A 12590-nucleotide genomic window follows, 5' to 3' on the forward strand; every position below is an offset into this window, starting at 1 on the left:
ATTATTACTATCATACCTGAAAATATATGAAAGCAATGTAATACAATTTTTTTTTCCAGAAGCAGTATCAGAACACAGTGTGGTTTTGAACACATTTGATTTTTACTGCACCTGAGCTCTTTATTAGGTTTTTGGGAACAAGTTTTAATTTTAAAACTGTCCAAAAAGTCTCTGAACGAAAATTATATCACGTTCATTTTTTTGTTAAAAAACAAAAAACCCAAACAAAAAAATTTTTAAATTCACTGACAAAGGTAAATTTTTAAAAAAAAAAGACGAAAATAGGCATCCCCCAAATGCATTAATTATGTGCCATATACTTCTGTGAAAAGAACCCCTTATCCACTTTTTAAACCCCTAACATACACTTAAATTTTTTCTATATTTAAAACGCTCCCCAATGCCAGAAAGAAAGAGCTTTAACCTTTACCCTGCAAATTTCTAAAAGGGATGGTCCATCATTCAATTTTGGCAATCCCAAAATTTATTAAAAGGGGATGTTCACTGAAAATTTACTGATTAGCAACAGTGAGCTGATTACTTTTGGATGTGCAGGTTATCTAGGTTGCACTGGTCGCAAAGGAAAAACCTTTGCAGCACGGGCTAAGGTTTAAATTAAACGGGTTAAACAAAAAAATGCTTTTTTGTAAAAAAGCAATTCATTTTCTAAAAAAATTGTGCTTAGCATACATTTAAAAAACTGTCCAATATTTCAAAAATTTAGTCAGTGTGTTTTAAAATCGAATCTGACAAGTTTTAAAAGTATGACGTAGTATACCCAGTATATTTCTTGCAAAATTTTACGCGGGCTATGAAAAGATAATTTTCACCAACTGTTGCAAAAAAAAAACAGTGCGTGTTATTTCCCTGGCAGTATTTTTCAAAGAATAATTATGAACAAAAGTCTAAGCACAAGTTGATAACTTTGTTCGTTACAACCCAAAAATTTTCATCTTGTAATTCTTTCAGACTTCTTAAAAAGATCTTTGGTACAGGCTGAAAAGTGGGAAAAGTAAGTTTTAAATTTGGCTAAAATGAAGGTCAGATTTTTGGGACTTTTGCTATCAACAGTTTTAAAACCCCAAGACAGTAGGGAAAGTTTCAATTACAGGGGGAAAAACCATGAGATTGACCCATAGTCACAAAAATGAAAAATGTCTCTAGTTTTAATGTGATGAGCCCTGTGTCACATGGCAAAATTGTTTTGAATGCAAAAGGATAAAAAACTATTTAATAGTGAAATCTTAACAAAAGGAATGTATTTAGTGTGCAGATTAAATGCTTCCGTTTTAAAAACATGTTTTAAATCGTATTTTTTTTGATTTTTTTTTTGTCGTTTTCAATAATTTTCCCTTTTTTGAAATTGTGAAGTTTACGTTTTAGTTTCATATTTGTTTTTTATGAATTCTTTTAAACTGAAAAGGTACTATACAATGCCGTTTCTAGTTTTCAAGTCGCAATTGTCCCCGAAATTTTGATGTCACAAAAAATTTTTAAATGCACATAAAATTTTTTTTTGTATGAGAAACCCTTTTCCCCTGGACAAAATTTCTTTCCAGCACTGAAATTAATATCTGCATTTGTTTGGGATAGTAATTGCATGAAAAAATTACCAGAATTTTTTAAGTCCAAAAGGGGGTATAATTTGCCCAAAATAATGTCAAGAGTTTTTGGATTGCCCCGTGAGGTTTGGGAATTGATCTAGAAAAAGAATCATAGCCCTTTTTGGGAATAGTGTACTTGCCGCAAAAATTTAACCGGATTTTCTAAATCTAAAAAGGGGGGAAATTTGGTAAAAAGCGGTCGGAGTTATGGGATTGTGCACAATAGTTTTTAACCGGGAAAACAGATTTGATTTCAATTTAATATCGCATTAGTTTTGGGGTGTAAAGATGTAAAACTTTAACCAGGGTTTTTTTAGTCCCAAAAGGGGGGATTATTTGCCCCAAAATCAGTCAGAGTTATGAAATTACCCCGTGGGTTGGGAAAATTTTCTAGAAAAGGAAAAAAAAGTTTCAAATTTAAGCCTTTTAGTAATAGTGTTGTACTTAACTTTTAAACCCGATTTTTTAAGTCCAAAAGGGGGATAATTTGACCAAAATGAAGGCAGAGTTATGGGACTTGGGCTATCAACTAGTTTTAAAACCCGAAGACACATGTGAAGTTTAAATTCAATATCTGCATTAGTTTTGGAGATAGTAACTTGCATGTAAAACTTTAAAGTAACTTGCATGTATAACTTCAACCAGAATTTTTTTAAGTCCAAAAGGGGGCATAATTTCCCAAAAAATCATGCGGTTAGGGAAAACTTGCCCCTGTGAGGTTGGAATTGCCCTAGAAAAAAAAAAAAAGTTTAAATGCTATATCCTTTAAAGATAGCTGTATGTATTGCTTGCAAAAATTAACCAAGGTGCGACGACGGCCGCGAGAAAGGGGTGATTAATAGTTTGACTATTCTTCGAATAGTTGAGCTAAAAACTGTACAAAGTTCCATAAAAATCCCTGAAAAGATTAGCAGAATCAGAATCACATTTCAGACATTTTGCTAAGTAGGGAGTGGGGATATGGGGTAAATATGAACAAATCAATTTTAACAATTATTACACTTCCAGTGTTGTATTCACAATGGTCTATATAGAAACAATCTTTTTTTTTAATTTTTTTGGAAAACATAAAGGGGGAGGGGTTTGTTTCTTGGGAAAAAGTTTAAATTGGGGAAATATAGGGTTTATTTAAAACAACCAAGAAACTTCCCACATCGATCTTTCTTTAACCCCCGTCAGCTTGACCTGTTTTCAGTGTTGCCACCTTGCCCTTCTCCTGTATAAGTTTCTTCAGAGCTTGCGTAACCTCTGCCTTACGTTTACGTGCTGCCCCACTGATACCAGTTGTCAAGATACTGACATCTATCTTGCCAGTGCTTGGGTCGACCGCTGCCTGTTTCAAAGCTTCCTTGTACAGTCTGAAAAAGTATAGTTACATCTTACATCAGAAATAATAAAATTTAAATTATTTTAAGTCACAGCCATAGTGCACCCAATATTTTTTGTTCTTTTCTTTTTCTTTCCAAAAGTGCCCAAATTTTGAAACTTATTTTTATTATTTGTTCTTTTTTGATTTTTAAATTGGAAAATTTTTGGTTAAAAAAAATTTAATTGCCCTGGTAATGCTCTTAAATTTTCTTAAGCTGAAACATTTTTTTAAAAGACCCATTTACCAAGTTCTATTCCCAACTTCCTCTTTTAAAAATTTGAAATTTTTAAAGAAAATTTTCTATTCCTTTGTTTTAACAGCATTTGCAATTTACCTCTTGCTTCTTAAAACATCTGCCCCTGCCCAGTGTTTACGCCTCTTTGGGTTTTGCTCAGCCAATCGGAGAGGTTTAGTTGTTAGGATATGCGAGTTGGCCCCCTCCAGCCATCTTGCGATGTTAAATATTCCTGAAATTAAGGGGATGACCGCCCCTTCATGACTTTTTGCACTGTGACTTTTGCGTAAGCAATGAAGTCCCTCAAGATGCTCATATCCTAGACAAGATGTAAGATCAAAGTGATAGTGACATGTTATGTCAAGCTCAAATGAAATTCTGTTTTCATAAGCAAATGTCAGTTACATGTTTATTTTCTGTTCAATCTCCATTATGTTCTATGACCCAACTGGAGATTAAAATCCTGGCAAACATTGCATTGGTTTCTGACTGGACAATATTACCCTTGAATTGGTTAAGTAATACTAATCAAAATTGCTTTCTAACTGTAACTGCTTTCTTTGGCTACATATAATAAGTACTCAACAACATAATAAATGCATATCTATTTTGCTCTGACACAATTAAATACTTTTACCTAAAAGACTAATCTGAATAGTGAAAAAATTTCTTAAGACAAAAATGCGTCATAAAAAAGGGCTTAATTGTCTATACTTTACTACGCCTTTTAAAACCCGTTAAAAAACTTGCCCCTTTGCCGCTGGAACAACCAAATTAACTTCAAATGTGGTAAGCAATCACAAGTTTGTGCAAAGAACATAGAACTTACGAGAAATTCTTCCTCTGACTGTTCCCGGGCGTGGAAGTACAGGGGAAAAAGGGAAAAGGGGCAGTTTCTGTCTATAGTTCATTTGTGGATCAGTAAAAGATATCAATAAAATCTGTTAAATCTACAAAGATTTCTCACTTTAATTAAAATTCTACAAACTTACTATCAATTTTTCAAAAGAATCTTTTTCCAATAAATTATTTTTTCCAAGTGATTCTTCGCAAATAAAACTAAGCTTGCACTACATCTAGATTACACGAAAGATCAAAAAATTATGCCCTTTTTTTTCCCATTTAAGTGCAAATCTTGCGATTTAAATTTTTTAACTTTAAAACCTCCCAATAAAAGCATGAAATGAAAAAATCGCAATCTTCTGCAAAAAAGATATACAAAATGAAAAAAAAACTGGGGAGTTCTTTTAAAAATAACTTATGTATAACTTCAGCAGATATGGGCAACATGATTTCCTGTAGTTTTTTTTTTTATTCCCTGTGCTCGACGGGGTTTTAGCAAGCTAAGATAGATGTTCTAGCTTCCCCGGACAGATAATACCATTTTGCAATAACGTTTTTGTTTCCTATAAAACAAAAAAAAAAATTACATCTGACCACTTTTCTAAAACCGTGGCACTTGACAGCCCCATCAATAAAAATTTAAGAAATTTTCCCGGCCCGATTTAAAAAAAAACTAGAGCCCTTTTCAGAAAAGCGCATGTCCCCCACAACGCCTAATCATTGAGTCAATCATCCAGTCAACTGCCTTAAAGCTTTCAGTGCTTTTATTTTCAAAAAAAGTTTCAAGGGGCCCCTAATCCCGAAGTGCCGGGGGTGATTTGGGTATTATCGAAATTGGCCGAGGACTTATTTTGGAAAACATTTTTTTTCAAATTTGGTTTTAAAATGCGGTTTAAATTTTAAGGGGTAGAAATTCCCCGAAAATTTGATCCAACAAAAAAATCCCCTTTTTTTATTAGATTTTGAAATCCGACCAAACTTTTCACCCAAAAATTAAAAGTAGCAAATTAGTAAACAAGTGAATGAAGCTTGCCTCAATACAAGTCCCCTACGGAAGGCACCTAATTTTCTTACTGTGTATAAAATAATGAATGAATTGTCAATGAGTTAAAAAAAATATTGTACTATATAACAATATTTATAACAAAAAACTTGGATTAAAAAATTGCATCAAGACAAAATTATCATTCGACTAAAATTTTTGAAGTACAGTCATAAAAGTGGCCTCCAGATTTTTCAAGTTCTCCTTTATTTTACCCAGTGACCTAGGGTTTTTACCCCCCTGACCCAGACTTTAACCCACCCAAAGTCTCAAGATTTCATTTGACCCAAATTTCATTAAGATAGGTCATAAAGTTTCCTTACAGTGTTTTTAAATGTTTTCCTTTTATTTTATGGTGACCTAGTTTTTGATCCACATGACCCGATTTAAATTGGCCTTGAGATCTCAAAATAAACATTTTGACCCAAATTTATAAGATATTTGTAGACCTGGTGATTAGTTTTGCCCCCTGACCAAATATAAATTTTAACCCAAAATTTTTTTGAGGGTAACATTCTGACCAAGTTTCATTAAGATTGGCCAAAACTGTGACCCCTTTGGTGTTAAAAATTTTTCCTTTGATTTACCCGGGGACCTAGTTTTTGACCAGATAACCCCAAAATCAAAATCGTCCAAAAAATTTTATTAAGGGAATTTTTTGATAAGTTTCATTAAATTAGGCCCAAAAATTTTGGGCCCCTGAGTGTTAACAAACTTTTTCCCCTTTTATCTGACCCGGTGACCCCGTTTTTACCCCAGATGACATAAAATCGAAATATCCAAGTTTTATTGAGGGGAAATTCTGACCAAGTTTCATTTTAAAATTTGGGCCCAAAATTGTGGGCCCCTGAGTGTTAACAGTCAAACGTTGAGACGCGGAAAGGGCGATTACAAAAGCTACCTTTTGGATTTCGTGCTCAGGGAGCTAAAACCCCAAATTTTTTTCATATGGATTTTTTTCGGCCAATTTTAAAAAATAAAATTTTTAAAGTTTTTTGTAAAAAAAAGAAGTAAATTTTAGTAAAAACAAAGGAAAATTCATCCTAAAAAAAAAGGGGTATAATGACCCCGGATGCTCACCTGAGTAATATGAGCTACTGTTTTAAAAGTCAACTGATGATTTTTAGAAATTTTTTGGGGAAAAAATTTGATGTACAATCAAGTAACCCGGGGCGGGGCCAATTTTCCCCAGGGGTATGATTTGAACAAAGTTGGGAGGAAATTATAGGGAAGTTAATATCAAATACTAAGTCTAACCTTGGTTTTTTTAGCAAATTTATGAAGTTTTTCCCCATTAGAATCAAATAACCCTGGGGCTGGGTCAATTTGACCCGGGGGGGGGGGGGGGGGGGGGGGGGGGGGGGGGGGGGGGGCAAGATTAAAAATTTGAAGTTTTCTTTGACAATCATAACCCGGGGTCAATTTTACCCCGGGGGGCATGATTTTCGAAAATTTTTTAGAAGCTATACTATGTACTGTCAAAAATCAAAAATTAGCCTTTGGTTTATTTTTAGAAAATTTTTTAAGATTTTTTATGTAAAATCAATGACCCGGGGGGGATGATTTGAAAAAAATTTTGTGAGGGCCACTCACTGTACTGTCAAATATCTAAGCTCTAGCCCCTGGGTTTATTTCTAGAAATTTTTTTTAAGTTTTCATGTAAAATCAAGTGACCCCCCAGACGAGGTCAATTTTGACCCGGGGGGGCATGATTTGAAAAAAAATTTTGTGAGGTCCACTAGGGAATGTAATGTCAAATATTTAATTCAACTTCTGGTTTATTTTTTTGAAAATTTTTTAAAATTTTTTTTTGTACAACAAGTAACCCCCTGGAGAGGGCATATTTAAAAAATTTTGTGAAGTTACTTGGGAATGCTACATTCAAAAAACTAAGTTAGGCCTCCTGGGTTTTTTGAAAATTTTCCCATGTAAAATCAAGTGACCCTGGGGCGGGGCAATTTTTCCTGGGGTAGATTTGAACAAATTTTGTGAGGTCCAAAAACCAATGCTCACGGAAATATCTAACTTGGGCCTTTTGGTTTTTTTTAAGAAATTTTTTTTTAAAATTTTTCCCATGAAAAAAAAATTGACCCCCGGGGGGGGTCAATTTTGAACCCCGGGGGGCTGATTTGAACAAATTTTGTAAGATCCACTAGGCATGCTAATGGAAAAATCTAAGCCAAGGCTTTGGTTTTTTTTAGAAAATTTTTTAGATTTTCCCCTGTAAATAAGTGCCCCTGGGGGCAGGGTTATTTTGACCCCGGGGGATGATTTGAACAATTTTAGAGACTCCACTAGGCAATGCACATGTCAAATTCAAGTTTAGGGCTTTTGGTTTTTTGGGGAAAAAGATTTTTTAAGATTTTCCTAAGTAAAACAAGTGACCCCCGGGGGGGGTCAATTTTCACCCCGGGGTCATGATTTGAACAAATTTGCTAGAGGTCTACTAGGCAATGCTTCATTCCAAATATCTAAACTCTAGGGCTTCTGGTTTTTGAGAAGAAGATTTTTAAAGTTTTTCCTTTCGGTTGCCATGGCAACCACAGTTCTGCATGGAATTCACTTCTTTGAACAATTTTGAAAGGGGGCTACCCAAGGATCATTCCTGTGAAGTTTAATGTAATTCTGCCCAGTGGTTTTCAAGAAGAAGATTTCTTTTAGAAAATGTTGACGGACACACGACGCACATTGAGCAGTCACAATACCTCACCATGAGCCTTTTGATGAAGATCCATCAAGCAGTTCATGATAAGTTGTTAAAAAGGTATTTCTATTTTTAGCTCAGCGGCCCCTAAAAGGGGCCAAGTGCCCCCATTTGAACAAACTTTGGAGAGGACCATATAATGATGCCACAGACCAAGTTTAATGAAGATCCATCAAACGGTGCATGGTAAGAAGTTGTTTAAAGGTATTTCTATTTTTAGCTCTAGCTGCCCCAAAAAGGGGCCAAGTGCCCCCCCATTTGAACAAGCTTGGGAGAGGACGTTATATTGATGCTACAGACCAAGTTTGATGAAGATCCATCATGCAGTTCATGAGAAGAAGTCGTTTAAAGGTATTTCTATTTTTAGCTCTAGTGGCCCCAAAAAGGGGCCAAGTGCCCCCATTTGAAAAAACTTGAAAGAGGACCATATAATGATGCTACAGACCAAGTTTGATGAAGATCCATCAAGCAGTTCATAAGAAGAAGTCGTTCAAAGGTTTTCCTATTTTTAGATCTAGCGGCCCCTAAAAGGGGCCAAATGCCCCCATTTGAACAAACTTGATAGAGGACCTACCAAGGATGCTACAGACCAAATTTGGTGTTATTCTGACCAGTAGTTTCAGAGGAGAAGATGTTTAAGTAAAAATGTGGACGGCGGACCATCCACCCTATACTAATAGCTCACCCTGAACCTTTGGTTCAGATGAGCTAACAAGGCTGCCTCATGGTGGTGAACATTTGTGCCAAGTTACATTAAAATCCCTCTATGCATGAAGAAGAAATGCTCTGGACAAAGTCGTTTCAATTTGACCTTTGACCTCGAAGTATGACCCATATCAGACCTAGGGACCTGGTTCTTGCGCACGACAATCTGTCTATGTTGGTGAACATTTGTGCCAAGTTACATCAAAATCCCTCCATGCATGAAGAAGAAATGCTCAAGACAGTCATTCTTGTATCTGACCTTTGGCCTCTGTGACCTTGACCTTAGACCTGGTTCTTGCGCATGACACTCCGTCTTATGGTGGTGAACATTTGTGCCAGGTAATATTAAAATCCCTTCAAGGATTGTTGAGTTACAGACTGGACAGGAAAAAAGCCCTTTTGACCTTTGACTTCCAAGTGTGACCTTGACTTGCAGCTAAGGGCCCTGGTTTCGCGCATGACACGTCTCATCCAGGGGAATATTTGTGCAAACTGATATTTAAATCCTGTTTTGCATGACTAAGTTATTGACCAAACAGGAAACAAGAGCCATGTTAGACATGGCTAATCCCCCCGCCGGGCATATTATAATTGAAGGCTAAAGTTCCTGGCAAGTTAGTGTCTAAAAGTATTGACTTTGGGGAAAGCTTTGAACAACCGTTTAGTTGTGGTCTGCATCAGGTAGGGCTGTCATTGACTGGGTCTTTTGCATATCGACGATACCGATATATCGGAAGACAAATATCGACGATACATCGATATATCGATTATTAAGTTAGATTAACAATCTCTTTGTTTATGGGCATGCTATATACCTTCTTGTTAATGTTATGTCTTTTTTTTTGCCTACTTTTTATATTACTGTTTGATTGTGTTGTATTTGTATCTATGAAATAAATAAAATAAATGAAAATTAATGAAATCTTCTATAGATCTTCATTGTGCCTTCACTCGTCTTTTGCATTTATCCTACTTTACAACCTAGTAAACTATAATACCAGGCACTGGAGTTGGGTTTCAAACAGCTAAAATTCTGCATTTCTCTTCCACAGATATCTATTTATTTATTAAATTAATTACTTTATTTATTTACAATGTTTTTATTTATTTTTAGCCTGTTTCATACCCTGTCTTCATTTTTACCTTGCACAAGTTTACATTCGGATTAGATACTGGCACCGCGTGTTTTTTTTTTTTTTTTTTTGTTTTCTTTTTTAACTTCTGCCCAAGTTTTCAATGGGCCTCAAATTTGTAGTGTTTGACTGTTTGTTTGTTGTACTGAAAGGCATGTTTAAGCAACACCCTGTGTTTCTACGAACCAAAACAAAGCTTTTCCTTCCGTCTTTTGACTGTTTTTCTACTATTTAAAGCCGGCGACGGCTTCCTCTTCGGCCATCTTTGATTGTTATTGTTACGGGAACTAGCTAAATTCTGTACCTTTTACTGAGTGATCAGCTATACGCGAACAAGTAAAAAGCCAAGATTGACGTAGAAACAGTATATATACTCTATGTTTTTTACATGCACAAACAACGAAGCGACCTTTCAAGACAGGACAACGTAACTTTTTGCAAATAGATTCTGAAGTTGAGCCCTTTTTACTTCTACCCATATAGGTAGTGCCGGCTAGTGGGAAAAGACTGCTACGGTACAAGTTTTGACATGACCTTTTGACAACTTCCGTTACTTTCAGCACATTTTTGCAGGCAGAAAAAGTTGTTTTAGAGGGTCTTAGTGTTTATCTAGACAGTTGTTTTTTCTCTCTGTAAAATATCGATTTTTGAAAATGGGAATCGATAATCGATCGACCAAAAAATATCGTTGATACATCGATATCGTTTCTATCGATGACAGCCCTAGCATCAGGGGTATTAAAGATGTGGAAGAAAGGATAAGTCAGTAGTGAGGTGGTTTACTGCTAAATTTTATTAATTTTCATTAACAGTATAGCTATGATGTTTTTCTATCTGGCTACTGTAAAAAGAAGGAATGGAAAACTAACAGGGAACAAGAGTGCCAGAATGTCACAATATATGCCCGTCGCAGCAAATTTCTTTACTCTAGCAGCTGTATTTGCAAATGGAATGTTAATTTTGTGGTTGTTTAGTAATCATTGTAAGTCTTTTGTTTTTTTAAGTCCGCAAAAAAACTCCTCACCAGGTAAAGATACCTTATATATAATAAAATACACCTAAAATTGGAGAGTAGCATCTATGTTGTACCACAGAAAAGCGGTCTTGTTTTTTCCCTACGGTCAATTATAAAATTGTTACAATATAAGTTATTTATAGTAACAACTAAGGGAAGTAAATGCTAAACAAGAGGACCATGATGGTCCTGAATCGCTCACCTCTTCCCACATGACCCAGTTTTGAGTATGACGTCAATTTTTCTATTATTTGACATAGTGACCTAGTTTTTGAGCTCATGTGACCCAGTTTTGAACTTGACCTAGATATTATCAAGATAAAAATTCTGACCAATTTTCATGAAGATCCATTGAAAAATATGGTCTCTAGAGAGGTCACAAGGTTTTTCTATTATTTGACCTATTGACCTAGTTTTCGAAGGTATGTGACCCTGTTTTGAACTTTACCTAGATATCATCAAGGTAAACATTCTAACTAATTTTCATGAAGATCTCATGAAAAATATCGCCTCTAGGGAGGTCACAAGGTTTTTCTATTTTTATATCTACTGGCCTAGTTTTTGACCGCACGTGACCCAGTTTCGAAATTGACCTAGATATCATCAAGGTGAACATTCAGATCAATTTTCATGAAGATCCATTGAAAAATATGGCCTCTAGAGAGGTGAAAAGATTTTAATAATTTTAGACCTACTGACTTAGTTTTTGACCGCAGTTGACCCAGTTTCAAACTTGACCTAGATATCATCAAGATGAACGTTCAGACCAACTTTCATACAGATCCCATGAAAAGTATGGCCTCTAGAGAGGTCACAAGGTTTTTTTTATTATTTGCCCTACTGACCAAGTTTTTTAAGGCACGTGACCCAGTTTCAAACTTGACCTAGATATCATCAAGGTGAACATTCTGACCAATTTTTATGGAGATCCATTCCCAAGTATGGCCTCTAGAGAGGTCACAAGGTTTTTCTATTTTTAGACCTACTGACCTAGTTTTTGACCGCACATGACCCTGTTTCGAACTTGACCTAGATATCATCAAGATGAACATTCAGACCAACTTTCATACAGATCCCATGAAAAATATGGCCTTTAGAGAGGTCACAAGGTTTTTCTATTATTTGACCTACTGACCTAGTTTTTGAAGGCACGTGACCCAGTTTCAAACTTGACCTAGATATCATCAAGCTGAACATTCAGACCAACTTTCATACAGATCCCATACAAAATATGGCCTCTAGAGAGGTCACAAGGTATTTATATTATTTGACCTACTGACCTAGTTTTTGACGGCATGTGACCCACTTTCGAACGTGACCTAGATATCATCAAGGTAAACATTCTGACAAATTTTCATGAAGATCTCATGAAATATATGGCCTCTAGAGAGGTCACAAGGTTTTTCTATTTTTAGACCTACTGACCTAGTTTTTGACCGCATGTGACCCAGTTTCGAACTTGACCTAGATATCATCAAGATGAACATTCTGACCAACTTTCATAAAGTTCCCATGAAAAATGTGACCTCTAGAGTGGTCACAAGCAAAAGTTTACGCACGCACGCACGGACGCCACGCGATCACAAAAGCTCACCTTGTCACTTTGTGACAGGTGAGCTAAAAAATAGGCAAGGTAGAGTTATTGTTCTTGCACATTGCACTTCCCCCAATGTGTTCTATCATTGTATGAAGTTAGAAGAAAATCCCTCCTGCACTTTTGGAGTATGCATCCGGACAAAGATCGTTGAGACCCACGGGAGAGCATTTCTAATATCCCCTTCGCCTTTGGCAGGGGGAAAAATAACTCCTATTGACCTTTGATCTCCAAGTGTGACCTTGACCTTTGAACTAGCGGTCTGAAAGTTGTGCAAGACCAACATTGTATGATTATGAGGTACTTTGTGTCAAGTATATTAAAAAAATCCCATCTGGTTGGCAGA

This window comes from Mercenaria mercenaria, chromosome 6 (genome assembly GCF_021730395.1).
Source record: "Mercenaria mercenaria strain notata chromosome 6, MADL_Memer_1, whole genome shotgun sequence".
Lineage (NCBI taxonomy): Eukaryota > Metazoa > Mollusca > Bivalvia > Venerida > Veneridae > Mercenaria > Mercenaria mercenaria.